Here is a 14433-nt window from a genome sequence, read left to right as displayed (position 1 = left end):
AAAGAAAGAAAGAAAGAAAGAAAGAAAGAAAGAAAGAAAGAAAGAAAAAGCTATTTATCTCAAAGCACTGGATAATCTAAAAGAAATGGATAAATTCCTAGAAACATAACCGACCACAGGTAGATCATGAAGAAATAGAATTTCTAAACAGACCCAAACTAGAATAGTGATTGAATCATTAGTCAAAAACCTCTCCACAAGGAAAAGATCAGTATGAAATGGTTTCACTAGTGAATCCTACCAAATATTTAAAGAATTAATGCCAATTTTGCTCAAATTCTTCCAAGAAATTGAAAATGAAGTTATATTTCCAAACTCATTTTACAAGGTTAGCATTACCCACATACAAATGCCAGTAGAAGAAAACTAAAGGCCAACATCCCTGATGAATATAGGTATAAAAATTATAAACAAAATATCAGGAAACTGAATTCAAAAACACATTAAAAATATCATACAACATTACCAAGCAGGATTATCCCTGGGATGCAGCAAACACAATCAATAAATGTGATATATCATATTAGTAATATGAAAAATAAAATCTATGATCATATGAATAGATGCAAAAAAAAGCACTTGACAAAATACATCATTTCATGCTAAAAAAACCCTCAGTCAACTGAGTATAAAAGAAACATACATGAACAAAACAAGGATTATATATGACAGTGTCGCAGCTAACATCAAACTCAATGGTGAAAGAATGAGAGGTTTTCCTCTAAGATCACCCTCACCACTCTTATTCTACATAGTACTGGAAGCCACAGATAGAGAAATTAGGAAGATAAAGAAACAAAAAGTGGCTTTCTGAGAGGGGCCAAGTTGGCAGAACAGCATGGAATATTTTTTTTTGCGTCTCTCATCCCTGAAATACAGCCAGATCAACACTAAACCATCTTGCACACCTAGAAAACTGATTTGAGGATTAACACAACAATCTGCACAACCTGAATCACAGAACTCAGCAGGTACGTGGGGCAGAGAGGTGAACCAGGGGAGAGAAGCCACAGAGGGCAAGGAGCTGTTTTTGCTTGTGGAGAGAGGATGGAGATGGGGGGTGGGTAGGGAAAGTACAGGAAAGCATCCCACCCCCAACCGCCTGAAAGCAGCTGGAGAGAAAAGAAAGAGCACACAAGGAAGCGAAGGAAAAACAGAGAGAAAGGAGAAAGAAGAGTGTTTAAATTCCATTAAGACTCTAAACAGGGGGACCTCAGAGTCTGAAACTCTGTAGCTTGATACCTGATGGTGTTCTGGTAGGAAGGGCGAATCCCCAGGAGCAGAGTGAGGTCGGGAGGTCCTTGGGCCACAGAGGAGAGGCAGTTCCCCTGCTGGGAGGACATCTGGTAGAGGCTATGCAGACACCCCACAGGCAAAGGCTCCAGCAGACCCCGGAGAACAACCACATTCACTGGTGCTGGAACAAGGTCATTAAGGGTAAAGCCTGGTGCCAGATATGTGTTGTGATTTTTCATAATCCCTGAAATGCTGCTGCTACGTGATCGTGTGAACTTTTTCTGGGGTGGGCTGGCACCCAGCCGTGGTCTCTGGGCATCAGCATCGACGCGGTCTCCCAAACGTCCCTGGGGGTGGGCCAGCACCCAGCCATTTCTCGGTGAGACCCTCCCCAAGAAGGTCTGAGTGGGCCAAAGACGCAGTCCCTCAGAAGTGAGGGGTCGGGAAACACAGCCGCATTTGAGATAAAACTCAGGAGGGAGGTGCCGCTTAGTAACTTGGCGGCTTGGTCACAGACAGTCTAAAAGTGGAGTGTGGATGGAAGCTGGAGACAAAGGATGTGTGCGGGATTGCTGATCAGGGAGAACAGATTTCTGATACTAGAGACTGGGTGGGAGAACAGATTTCTGATACTAGAGACTGGGTAGCTGGGTGACACCATTCTCACCCCTCCCACACATGCGCACACATACTTACATGCGACACAACAATCCACCGCAGTAGACTAGAAGTGCCATCTAGTGGAGAACGGAGCTGTTACACTAAGCCCCGCCCAACTGGGCCAACCTCACTCTTCAGGAACACAAGTTTCTCCACCACACAAGTTTCTCCGCCTGCTTAGTTTATGGACTATAAAGTGCTTCATAGTTTGCTTCTAGGGGAAACTGATGTAATTTCAATTGTATTTCGGTCTTTGCTGGTCCATCTATTCAATTTGTTTTCTTTTTCTTTTTTTTTTTTTGCTTGAATACAGAAAGAGAAAAAAATTTATTTTTATTTTCAATTTTTATAAAAAAATTTGTCTTTAATTTTTTTCTACTATATTTTTTACTTTTTTGTAAACTTTTCAAATTCTATTTTACTTCCATCATGTCATTTAATTCTATTTCATTGTATTCATTTTTTTCAAATTTTCAAACATTTTCCTTTTTCCTTTTTTCTTTTGTTTATCTTTCCCTTTTTTCACTAATCTATCAAGCCCTTTTCAACAACTAGACCAAAACACAACTAGGATCTAGCATCATTTATTTGATTTTTGTGTGTGTTGTTTTTATTTTATAATTTTAATTTTTTTATCTCACGAATTCCTTTTCCTTCAAAATGATGAAATGAAGGAACTCACCCCAAAAGAAAGAGCAGAAAGATATGACAGCCAGGGACTTAATCAACAGACACAAGCAAGACGTCTGATCTAGAATTTAGAATCACAATAATAAGAATACTAGCTGGGGTTAAAAACAGATTAGAATCCCTATCTGAGGATACAAAGGAAGAAAAAGCTAGTCAGGAAGAAATGTAAAAAATGGATAACTGAGCTGCAATCTCGAATAGATGCCACAGAGGCAAAGATGGATGCGGCAGAGCAGTAAATCAGCAATATAAAGGACAAACTTGTCCTCTAGGAGAATAATGAAGCAGAAAAAAAGAGGGAGACTAAGGCAAAAGAGCATGACTTAAGAATTAGAAAAATCAGCGACTCATTAAAAAGTAACATCAAAATCATATGGGTCCCAAAGAGATGAAGAGAGAGAAAAAGGGGTAGAAGGGTTATGTGAGTACATCATAGCAGAAAACTTTCCTAACCTGGGGAAAGACACAGACCTCAAAATCCAGAAAACACAGAGGACTCCCAGTAGATTCAACAAAACTGACCATCAACAAGGCATATCATAACTCAAATTCACAAAATAGTCAGGCAAGGAGAGAATCATGAAAGTAGCAAGGGAAAAAAAGTCCTTAACCTACAAGGGAACACAGATCAGGTTTGCAGAAACCTATCCACAGAAACTTGGCAGGCCAGAAAGAGTGGCAGGATATATTCAGTGTGCTGAATCAGAAAAAATATGCAGTGAAGAATTCTTTCTCCAGCAAGGCTGTCATTCAAAAGAGAAGGAGAGAGAAAAAGTTTCCCAGACAGACAAAACTTAAAGGAGTTTGTGACCACTAAACCAGCCCTGCAAGAAATTTTAAGGGGGACTCTCTGAAGGGAGAAAAGACAAAACAAAACAAAAAAGACCAAAAGCACAAAGACTAGAAAGGACTAGGGAACACTACCAGAAACTCCAACTCTACAGGCAACACAATGGAAAAAAGTTCATATCTTTCAGTATTCACTCTAAATGTCAATGGACTAAAAGCTCCAATAAATACACATAAGGTAACAGAATGGATAAGAAACAAGATCCATCTATATGCTGTTTACAAGAGACCCACTTTAGACCTAAAGACACCTTCAGATTGAAAGTAAGGGGATGGAGAACCATCTATCATGCTAATGGTCAACAAAAGAAAGCTGGAGTAGCCATACTTATATCAGACAATCTAGACTTTAAAATAAGGACTGTAACAAGAAATGAAGAAGGGCATTATATCATACTTAAGGGGTCTATCTACCAAGGAGATCTAACGATTGTAAACACTTACGCTCCAAATGTGGCAGCACCCAAATATATAAATCAATTAATCACAAACATAAAGAAACTCATTGATAATAATACCACAATTGTAGGGACTTCAACACCCCACTTAGAGCAATGGACAGGCCACCTAAACAGATAATCAACAAGGAAACAATAGCTTTGAATGACACACTGGACCAGATGGACTTAACAGATATATTCAGAAAATTGCATCCTACAGCAGTTGCATCCTAAAGCAGAAGGAATACACCTTCTTCTCCAGTGCACATGGAACATTCTCCAGAATAGATCACATACTGGGACACAAATCAGCCCGAAACAAGTACAAAAAGACTGAGATCATACCGTGCATATTTTCAGACCACAATGCTATGAAACTCGAAATCAACCACAAGAAAAAATGTGGAAAGATAACAAATACTTGGAGACTAAAGGCCATCCTACTAAAGAATTAATGGGAGGGGCGCCTGGGTGGCGCAGTCGGTTAAGCGTCCGACTTCAGCCAGGTCACGATCTCACGGTCCGTGAGTTCGAGCCCCGCGTCAGGCTCTGGGCTGATGGCTCAGAGCCTGGAGCCTGTTTCCGATTCTGTGTCTCCCTCTCTCTCTGTCCCTCCCCCGTTCATGCTCTGTCTCTCTCTGTCCCAAAAATAAATAAACGTTGAAAAAAAAAAAAAAAGAATTAATGGGATAACCAAGAAGTTAAAGAGGAAATTCGAAAGCACCTGGAAGCCAATTAAAACGATAACACCACAGCCCCAAACCTCTGGGAATCAGCAAAGACGGTCATAAGAGGAAAGTATATAGCAATCCAAGTCTTCCTAAAGAAGGAAGAAAGGTCTCAGATACACAACCTAACCTTGCACCTTAAGAAGCTGGAAAAGAACAGCAAATAAACCAAAAACCAGCAAAAGATAGGAAATAATAAAGATTAGAGCAGAAATCAATGCTGTTGAAACAAACAAAAAAACCACACACACAAAAACAAAAAACAAACAAAAAACAAAACAAAACAAAACAAAAAAACCAACAACAGAACAGATCAATGAAACCAGAAGCTGCTTCTTTCAAAGAATTAACAAAATTGATAAACCCTTGCCAGTTTGATCAAAAAGAAAAAGGAAAGGACCGAAATAAATAAAATCAAGAATGAAGAGGAGAGATCACAACCAACACAGCAGAAATACAAATTATAATAAGAGAATATTATGAGCATTACACACCGATAAAATGGGAAATCTGGAAGAAATGGACAAATTCCTAGAAACATAGAAATGACCAAACCTGAAACAGGAAGAAATAGAAATATTTAACAGACCCATAACAAGTAAAGAAATTGAATTAGTAATCAAAAATCTCCCAAAAAACAAGAGTCCAAGGCCAGATGGCTTTCCAGGGGAATTCTATCAAACATTTAAGGAAGAGTTAACATCTTTCTCTTGAAGCTGTTCCAAAAAATAGAAATGGAAGGAAAACTTCCAAACTCTTTCTATGAAGCCAACATTACCTTGATTCCAAAACCAAAGACCCCATGAAAAAGCAGAACTATAGACCAATTTCCCTGATGAACATGGATGCAAGAATCCTCAACAATATATTAGCCAACCGGATCCAGTAAGACATTAAAAAAATTATTCACCATGACCAAGTGGGATTTATACTTGGGATGCAGGCCTGGCTCAATATCCACAGAACAATCAATGTGATACATCACATCAATAAAAGAAAGGACAAGAACCACATGATCCTCCCAATAGATGCAAAGAAAGCATTTGACAAAATACAGCATCCTCTCTTGACAAAAACCCTCAAGAAAGTAGGGATAGAAAGATCATACCTGAGATCACAAAAGCCATACATGAAAGACCCAATGCTAATATCATCCTCAATGGGGAAAAAGTGAGAGCTTTCTCCATAAGGTCAGGAAAAAGACAGGGATGCCCAGTCTTGCCACTGTTATTCAACATAGTACTGGAAGTCTTAGCCTCTGCAATCAGACAACACAAAGAAATAAAAGCCATCCAAATTGGCCAGTAGGAGGTCAAACTTTCACTCTTTGCAGATGACATGATAATCTACATGGAAAACCCAAAAGATTCCACCAAAAATTGCTAGAACTAATCCATGAAGTCAGTAAAGTTGCAGGATATAAAATCAATGCACAGAAATCAGTTGCATTCTTATACATCCAACAATGAAGACCAGAAAGAGAAATCAAGGAATCAATCCCACCTACAATTGCACCAAAAACAATAAAATACCTAGGAATAAATCTAACTGAAGGGGTGAAAAATCTATAAACTGAAAACTATAGAAGGTTTATGAAAGAAATTGAAGAAGACAGACAAACAAAATGGAAAAATATTCCATGCTCCTGGATAGGAAGAACAAATATTGCTAAAATGTCAATACTACCAAAAGCAATCTACATATTCAATGAAATACCTATCAAAATAACACCATCATTCTTCACAGAACCACAACAAACAATTCTAAAATTTGTATGAAACCAGAAAAGACACCAAATAGCCAAAGCAATTTTGAAAAAGAAAAACAAAGCTGGAAGCATCACAATCCTGGACTTCAAGCTGTATTACAAAGCTCTCATCTATCAAGATAGTATAGTACTAGCACAAAAACAGACACTCAGATCAATGGAACAGAATAGAGAACCCAGAAATCGACCCACAAATGTATGGCCAACTAATCTTTGACAAAGCAGGAAAGACTATCCAATGGAATAAAGACAGTGTCTTCAGCAAGTGGTGCTGGGAAAACTGGACAGCAACATGCAGAAAAATGAACCTGAACCACTTTCTTACACCATACACAAAAATAAACTCAAAATGGATGAAAGACCTAAACGTAAGACAGGAAGCCATCAAAATCCTCGAGGAGAAAGCAGGCAAAAATCTCTTTGACCTTGGCCACAGCAACTTCTTACTCAACACGTGTCTGGAGGCAAGGGAAACAAAACTAAAAATGAACTAGTGGGACCTCATCAAAATAAAAAGCTTCTGCACAGTGAAGGAAACAATCAGCAAAACTGTAAGGCAACTGATGGAATGGGAGAAGATATTTGCAAATGACATATCAGATAAAGGCTTAGTATCCAAAATCTATAAAGAATTTATCAAACTCAACACCCAAAAACAAATAATCCAGTGAGGAAATGGCCAAAAGACATGAATAGACACTTCTCCAAAGAAGACATCCAGATGGCCAACTGACACATGAAAAAATGCTCAACATCACTCATCAGGGAAATACAAATCAAAACCACAATGAGATACCACCTCACATCTGTCAGAATGGCTAAAGTTAACAACTTAGGCAACAACAGATGTTGGTGAGGATGTGGAGAAAGAGGATCTCTTTTGCACTGCTGGTGGGAATGAAAACTAATGCAGCCACTCTGGAAAACTGTATGGAGGTTTCTCAAAAACTTAAAAAGAGAACTACCCTACAACCCAGCAATTGCACTACTAGGTATTTATCCAAGGGATATAGGTATGCTGTTTCAAAGGGGCACATGCACTCCAATGTTTATAGCAGCACTATTGACAATAGCCAAAGTATGGAAGGAGTCCAAATGTACATCTATGGATGAATGGATTAAGAAGATGTGGTGTATACACACACACACACACACACACACACACACACACACACACACAATGGAGTATTACTCGGCAATCAACAAGAATGAAATCTTGCCATTTGCAACTACATGGATGGAACTAGAGAGTATTATGCTAAGCAAAATTAGTCAGAGAAAGACAAATATGATATGACTTCACTCATATGAGGACTTAAAGATAAAAAACAGATGAACATAAGGGAAGGGAAGTAAAAATAATATAAAAACAGGGAGGGGGACAAAACATAAGAGACTCTTAAATATGAAGAATAGAGGGTTACTGCAGGGGTTGTGGGAGGGGGGATGGACTAAATGCATCAGGGGAATTAAGAAATCTACTCCTGAGGGGTGCCTGGGTGGCTCAGTCGTTGAACGTCCAACTTCGGCCCAGGTCATGATCTCACAGTTCATCAGTTCGAGCCCCGCGTCAGGCTCTGTGCTGACAGCTTGGAGCCTGAAGCCTGCTTCGGATTCTGTGTCTCCCTCTCTCTCTGCCCCCTCCCCAGCTCATGCTCACACTATGTCTCTGTCAAAAATAAATAAACTTAAAAAAAAAAAATCTACTCCTGAAATCATTGTTGCACTATATGCTAACGTGGATGTAAATTAAAAAATAAATTATTTTTTAAAAAAGAAATAAAAAGCATCCAAATTAGAAAAGAAGTAAAATTGTCATTATTTGTAGGTGATATGGTCTTATATGTAGAAAATAGTAAAGACTCAACCCAAAACCTGTAGAACCAATCAAGCTCAGGAAAGTTGCAGGATATAAAATCAACATAGAGAAATCAGTTGTGTTTGTATACTCTAACAATGAAATATATGAAAAAAGGAATAAAACTATCCTATTCACAATAGCATGAAAAACAGTAAAATACTTAATAATTTAACCAAGGAAGTGGACATTCAGCACAATGAAAACTACAAGACTTTGATGAAATAAGTTGAAGACACAATAAATGGAAAGATATCCCATGTTCATGGTCAGGAGAATTGATATTGTTAAAATATCATGCCACCAAGTATATTTATAAATTCAATGTAATCCCTATCAAAATCATAAAGGCAATTTTCACAGAAAGAGAAAAAAATAATTCTAAAATCTGTGTGAAACCAGAGAAGACCCCAAATATTCAAAGCAATTCCTGGGGGAAAAAAACAAAGCTGGAGACATCACACTTCATGATTTCACACTATAATAAAGCTCTAGTAATTAAAATAGTATGGTACTGACATAAGAATAGACACTTAGACCAATGGAAGAGAGCCCAGAAATAAACCCCTGCAGATATGGTCAACTAATATTTGACAATGGTCCAAGAACACTCAATGGGGAAATGAAAGCCTCTTCAACAAATGGTGATGCAAAAAGTGGATCATCACATGCAAAAAAATGAAATCAGACCGCGATCTTACAGCACTCATTAAAAATAACTCAACATAAATTAAAACATAAACATAAGACCTGACATTGCAAATCTCCTACAAGAAAACACAGAGGAGAATTCACTTGGCATTGGTCTTAGCAATGACTTTTTTTTTTTTTTATGACATCAGAAACATAATCAAGAAAAGCAAAAATAAACAAGTGAAGCTACATGAAACAAAAAAACTTCTGCACAGGAAAAGAAAAAATCAGCAAAATGAAAAGTCAACCTACAGAAAAGGAGAAAAAATATTTTCAAGCCATATATTGCATATGGGATAATATCTAAAATATCCAAAAGCTCACGCAAGCCAATAACAAAAAAAATCAAATTAAAAATGGGCAAAGTAGGGGCGCCTGGGTGGCTCAGTTGGCTAAGTGTCTGGCTTCCGCCCAGGTCCTGATCTCACAGTCCGTGAGTTCGAGCCCCACATCAGTCTCTGTGCTGACAGCTCAGAGCCTAGAGCCTGCTTCAGATTCTGTGTCTCCCCCTCTCTCTCTGCCCCTCCCACACTTGCACTCTCTCTGAAAAATAAAAAAATGTAAAAAAAATTTTTTTAAATGGGCAAAGTAACTCAATAGGTATTTTTCCAAAGAAGACATACAAATAGATAACAAGTACATGAAAAGTATTCACCATTACTAATCATCAGGAAAATCTAAGTCAAAACCACAATAAAATATTACCTCACACCTGTTAGAATACTATCATCTAGAAGATAAAAAATAACAACTGTTGGTGAAAATGTGTGGGAAAGGAACCCTACCTAGTGCACTATTGGTGGGAATGTAAATTTGTACAGATACTATGGAAACCAGTATGGAAGTTCAAAATACAAAACATAGAGTGATCATATGATCCAGCAATCCCACTTCTGGGTATACATCCAAAGGAAATGAAATCAGGATTTCAAAAAGATACCTGCAATTCCATATTCATTGCAGTATTTACTACAGCATTTTTACATATGGAAACACCCTAAGTGTCCCTCAGTGGGTAAATGGATGAAGAAGATGTGGATGTGGATGTGTGTATGCATATGTGTACACATACAGTGGAATACTATTCAGCCAGGAGAAAGAAGGAAATCCTGCCATTTGCAACAACATGGATGGACTTTGAGGGCATTATGCTAAGCGAGGTAAGTTAGACAGATAAAGAGAAACACCGCATTATATCACTTGTATATGGAATCTTAAAAAGCTGAACTTGTACAGAGCATAGAATTGAGGTTAGCAGGGATTGAGGAGTAGGAGAACTGGGATATTTAAGGGTACAAACTTGAAACCAGTAAATAAACACATTCTGGAGATCTAATGTATAGTAGAGCGGTTATAATCAACAATATTGTATTATAAACTTCAAAAGCGCTAAGAGACTAGACCTTAATTGTTTTTACAATAAAGAAATGATAGTTATGTGATATGATGGAAGTATTAGCTAATGCTAAGATGTTAAACATATTGCAATATACAACTGTATCTAATCAGTGCATTGTAAACTTTAAATTCATATCATGTTATATTCAACTATATTTAAATAAATAAATAAATAAATTTAAGAAGTTCTCTGCACATTTTTATCACATTATTTGCTATTCTGTTATTGAGCTGTAGCAGTGTTTGCCTTTTAGAGAATTTATAGTTAATATTTATTATAATTATTGATACATTTGACTTAAATCCATGAAATAGAGATACAGTCACATTTATCTCACTTGCACTATTACTTTTTCAATCCTCTTGCTTTGTTTTGGCTTAATTTTTATTATTCCATTTTTCCTTTTATTATCTCTTACACATTCTCATACTAATGTCTTAAGGGTTCCCTACAGATTCCAGCATGTACCCCTTACTAAAATCAAAATCTGGGGGTGCCTGGGTGGCTCAGTCACTTAAGCATCCGACTTTGGCTCAGGTCATGATCGCACAGTTCGTGAGTTCGAGCCCTGCGTTGGACTCTGCGCTGACAGCTCAGAGCCTGGAGCCTGCTTCAGGTTCTGTGTCTCCCTCTCTCTCTGCTCCTCCCCTACTCATGCTCTGTTTCTCTCTCTCTCAAAAATCAATAAACATTAAAAAAAATTAAACCAAAATCTGTACATTTCCTGAGCAATTAAGGGAAATTCAAAAATTTTTATTCCATTTATTTTGATTTGTGTATTTTTTCATATATTTTGCTTCTGCATATATTTTAGGCCTAGGCAGGTGTGATTGATAATGATGATGATGATTTTGTACAATCAACAGTAATTTAGACTTACCCATTTATATATCCATTCTGTTCCTGTTTATTCTTTAATTTCTAATACTGCCTCTGGAATCTTAACTTTGCACAAACAACCCCCTTTAATATTGTCTTTAGTGAAGACCTAATGGTGAAATTTCTCGGCCTTATAGGTCCAAAAATGTTGCTATTTTTACTTAATCTTGATAGATCGACTTGATACACAGGTTTAAGTTGGCAATTATTTTCTTTTAGTTCTTTGAATACATTATTCCATTGCATTCTGATTTCCATCATCTCTGTTAGCAAGTCACTTGTAAATGTTATGTTCCCCCCCTTTTTAATGTTTATTTATTTTGAGAGAGAGAGAAAGGAAGAGACACGTGTGCATGCGAGTCAGGGAGGGGCAGAGAGAGAGGGAGAAAGAGAATTCCAAGCAGGCTCCACATTCAGCACAGAGCCCTATATGGTGCTCGATCTCACAAACTGAAAGATCATGACCTGAGCTGAAATAAAGAGTCAGACACTTAACCGACTGAGTCACCCAGGTGTCCCATGTTCCCCCTTTAAACACAATGTTTCTTCTCTTTGGATGTTTTGAAGACTTTCTCCTTGTCATTAATTTTTACTAGCTTTGCTGTAATATACTTACGTATGTTTTAATTTACCTTCATAAATTTATGTTTATAAAACTTTTTTTTAAAATTTGCAGATTGACCTTTCTTCAATCTTCTAACATTCTTCAGCCAGCATGTCTTTAAGTAGTGTTCAGCCCCATTCTCTCTCCACCCTGTTCTTCACTCCAATCAGTCTTTTTCACTATATAGTCCACGTATCTCTTATGGTCCTTCTTCTGACATCCATCTTTTTGCTTCTCTATGGCATCACTGTAATATTTTCTTTTGACAAATTTTTTACTCTCTTTTCCTTTACATCTTATCTATTAAGTGAATATTATTTTCAGCTATTATGTGTTTTAGCCTAACAAATCCATTTGTATGGTTTTAAAGTCCATGTCTGTGAACTCCATTATTTGGCTTTCTTGGTTATCTAAAATAAGTTCTTGGTATTTTGTCATCCCCCCTCACCTGTCCATATACTCATCTGGTTGTCAGATATATTAATGTGGTATTTAACTTTTTTTTAATGTTTTTGAGAGACAGAGAGTACAAGTGGGGGATGGGGACAGAGAGAGAGGGAGACCCAGAATCTGAAGCAGGCTCCAGGCTCTGAGCTGTCAGCACAAAGCCCGTCACAGGGCTCGAACTCATGAGCCGTGAGATCATGACCTGAGCTGGAGTCGTACACTTAACTGACTGAGCACCCAGGTGCCCCATACTGTGATATTTAATGTGAAAAACTGTAGATATAATTAGAGACTCTGGGTGATGGGACCTTTCTCCAGATCGGATTTGCTCATGCTTCTGTTAGGAAGATAGGCTAAAGGAGCTGGAGATCCCACAGTAGGCGGACTCATCTAAGGAATATATGATCTGAAGCTTGGCTTAAAACTGTACAATGGAAATTGTACATGTACCTCAGCCTCACGCCTTTCAGAGTCCCGACTGAAAGTGGGTTATTGCCCAAGGTCTCACCTCCTTCCTAGGGCCAATTACTGCAGTATTTGTCAGTGTACTACTATTGACTCCACAGAAAGTGATGCTTGGTTTTGTACCACGTCAGCACCTCCTTTCAGAATTGGCAATTCCTATAATTTGAGGAAAAAGCAGCATCGATGATAGGCTCGCTTCTTTGAGCATTCCTTCTTTTTAAAGTTTGGCTTCCAAAATTGCCAGTACCTATGCAAATCTTCGATGCCTTTTAACAGATTTATGATTTTTAGTATAAACCTTATTGAAATATAGTTCACGTAAATGTGTTCATTTTAAGTGTAGAGTTACATGAGTTTCGAAAACTATGTACAGCAATGTAAACACTACCAGAATTAGGAAGTAAAGGTATTCCATCATTCCTCAAAATTCTTTTTGCAGTCAACCCCCTAACACCCAAGTCCCAAATGGACTTGTCTTCTATAATTACAAATTACAATTTGCTTTTTCCCTTTTCTAAAATTGCATGAGTGGAACTGTATTAACATACGTTCTCTTTTGTGTCTAAACACGTTTAGAACTTCATCTATATATTTACATATATCAGAAATTTGTTTCCTTTTACTGATTAGCATTCCATTGTGCAGATATATCACAATGTGTTCATTCATTTACCTGTTGACATTCACATTATTACCAGTTTATAATTATTATTAATACAGCTGCTATGAAATACCAATATAAGTCTTTTGTGGACAAAAATTTTCATTTACCGTGGGTAAATACCCAGTGGACTCATATCATAATTGTAAATTTGAGTTTATAAAAAACCATCAAAAATAATTTGAGTGGTTATAAATTTTACATTAACCAGAAACATGTGAAAATTCTAAGTGCTCCATATTTAGCAATATTTATAATTGTCAGTTATATAATTTTAGTAATTCTAGTTGGTGTGTAGCATAATTATATTGATATTTCAATATGCACTTCTCTAATGACAAATAATGTTCATTATAATTTGATATGCTCATTGACCATTTCTTGATCTCATGTTACAAAGTATTTGTTTAAATCTGTTCCCCTTCTTTATGGATCTTTATATTACTGGATTAAAAGGGTACTTTATATATTTTGGATATAAACCCTTTGTAAGATATATATTTAAAATGTTTTTCCCCACTCTCTAGTTTTCCTTTTCATTTTCTTAGGGTGTGCATAGGGCTCCCCAGAGACACCTATGTGTGTGTGGGGTGGGAGGTGTTAAAAGAGTTTTTAAAAAATTGTCTCACATGATTGTGTGGGCTGGCAAGTTGGAAATCTATAGGGGAGGCCAGCAAATAGGAAATTAAGGTAGAATTTGATGTTGCAGTATTGAGTCCGAAATCTCCATTGCAGGGCAAAAGACTGAAAATTCACTCAGAATTGTTATGTTTTTGAAGTAGAATTCATTCTTCTTGAGAAACTTCAGTTTTTGTTCATAAGACCTTCAACTGATTGGATGTGGCTAACCCACATTATGGAGGATAATCTGCTTTACTGAGAGCCAACTGATTACAAAAGTTAATCACATCTAGGGGCGCCTGGGTGGCTCAGTCAGTTGAGCGTCCAGCTTTGGCTCAGGTCATGATCTCATGGTTCATGAGTTTGAGCCCTGCAGCACTCTCTGCCCCTCCCCCCCTCTCTCTCTCTCTCTCTCTCTCTCTCTCTCTCTCTCTC

This window comes from Panthera uncia (assembly GCF_023721935.1).
Source record: "Panthera uncia isolate 11264 chromosome C1 unlocalized genomic scaffold, Puncia_PCG_1.0 HiC_scaffold_4, whole genome shotgun sequence".
Lineage (NCBI taxonomy): Eukaryota > Metazoa > Chordata > Mammalia > Carnivora > Felidae > Panthera > Panthera uncia.
Note: the sequence above shows the minus strand (reverse complement) of the source record.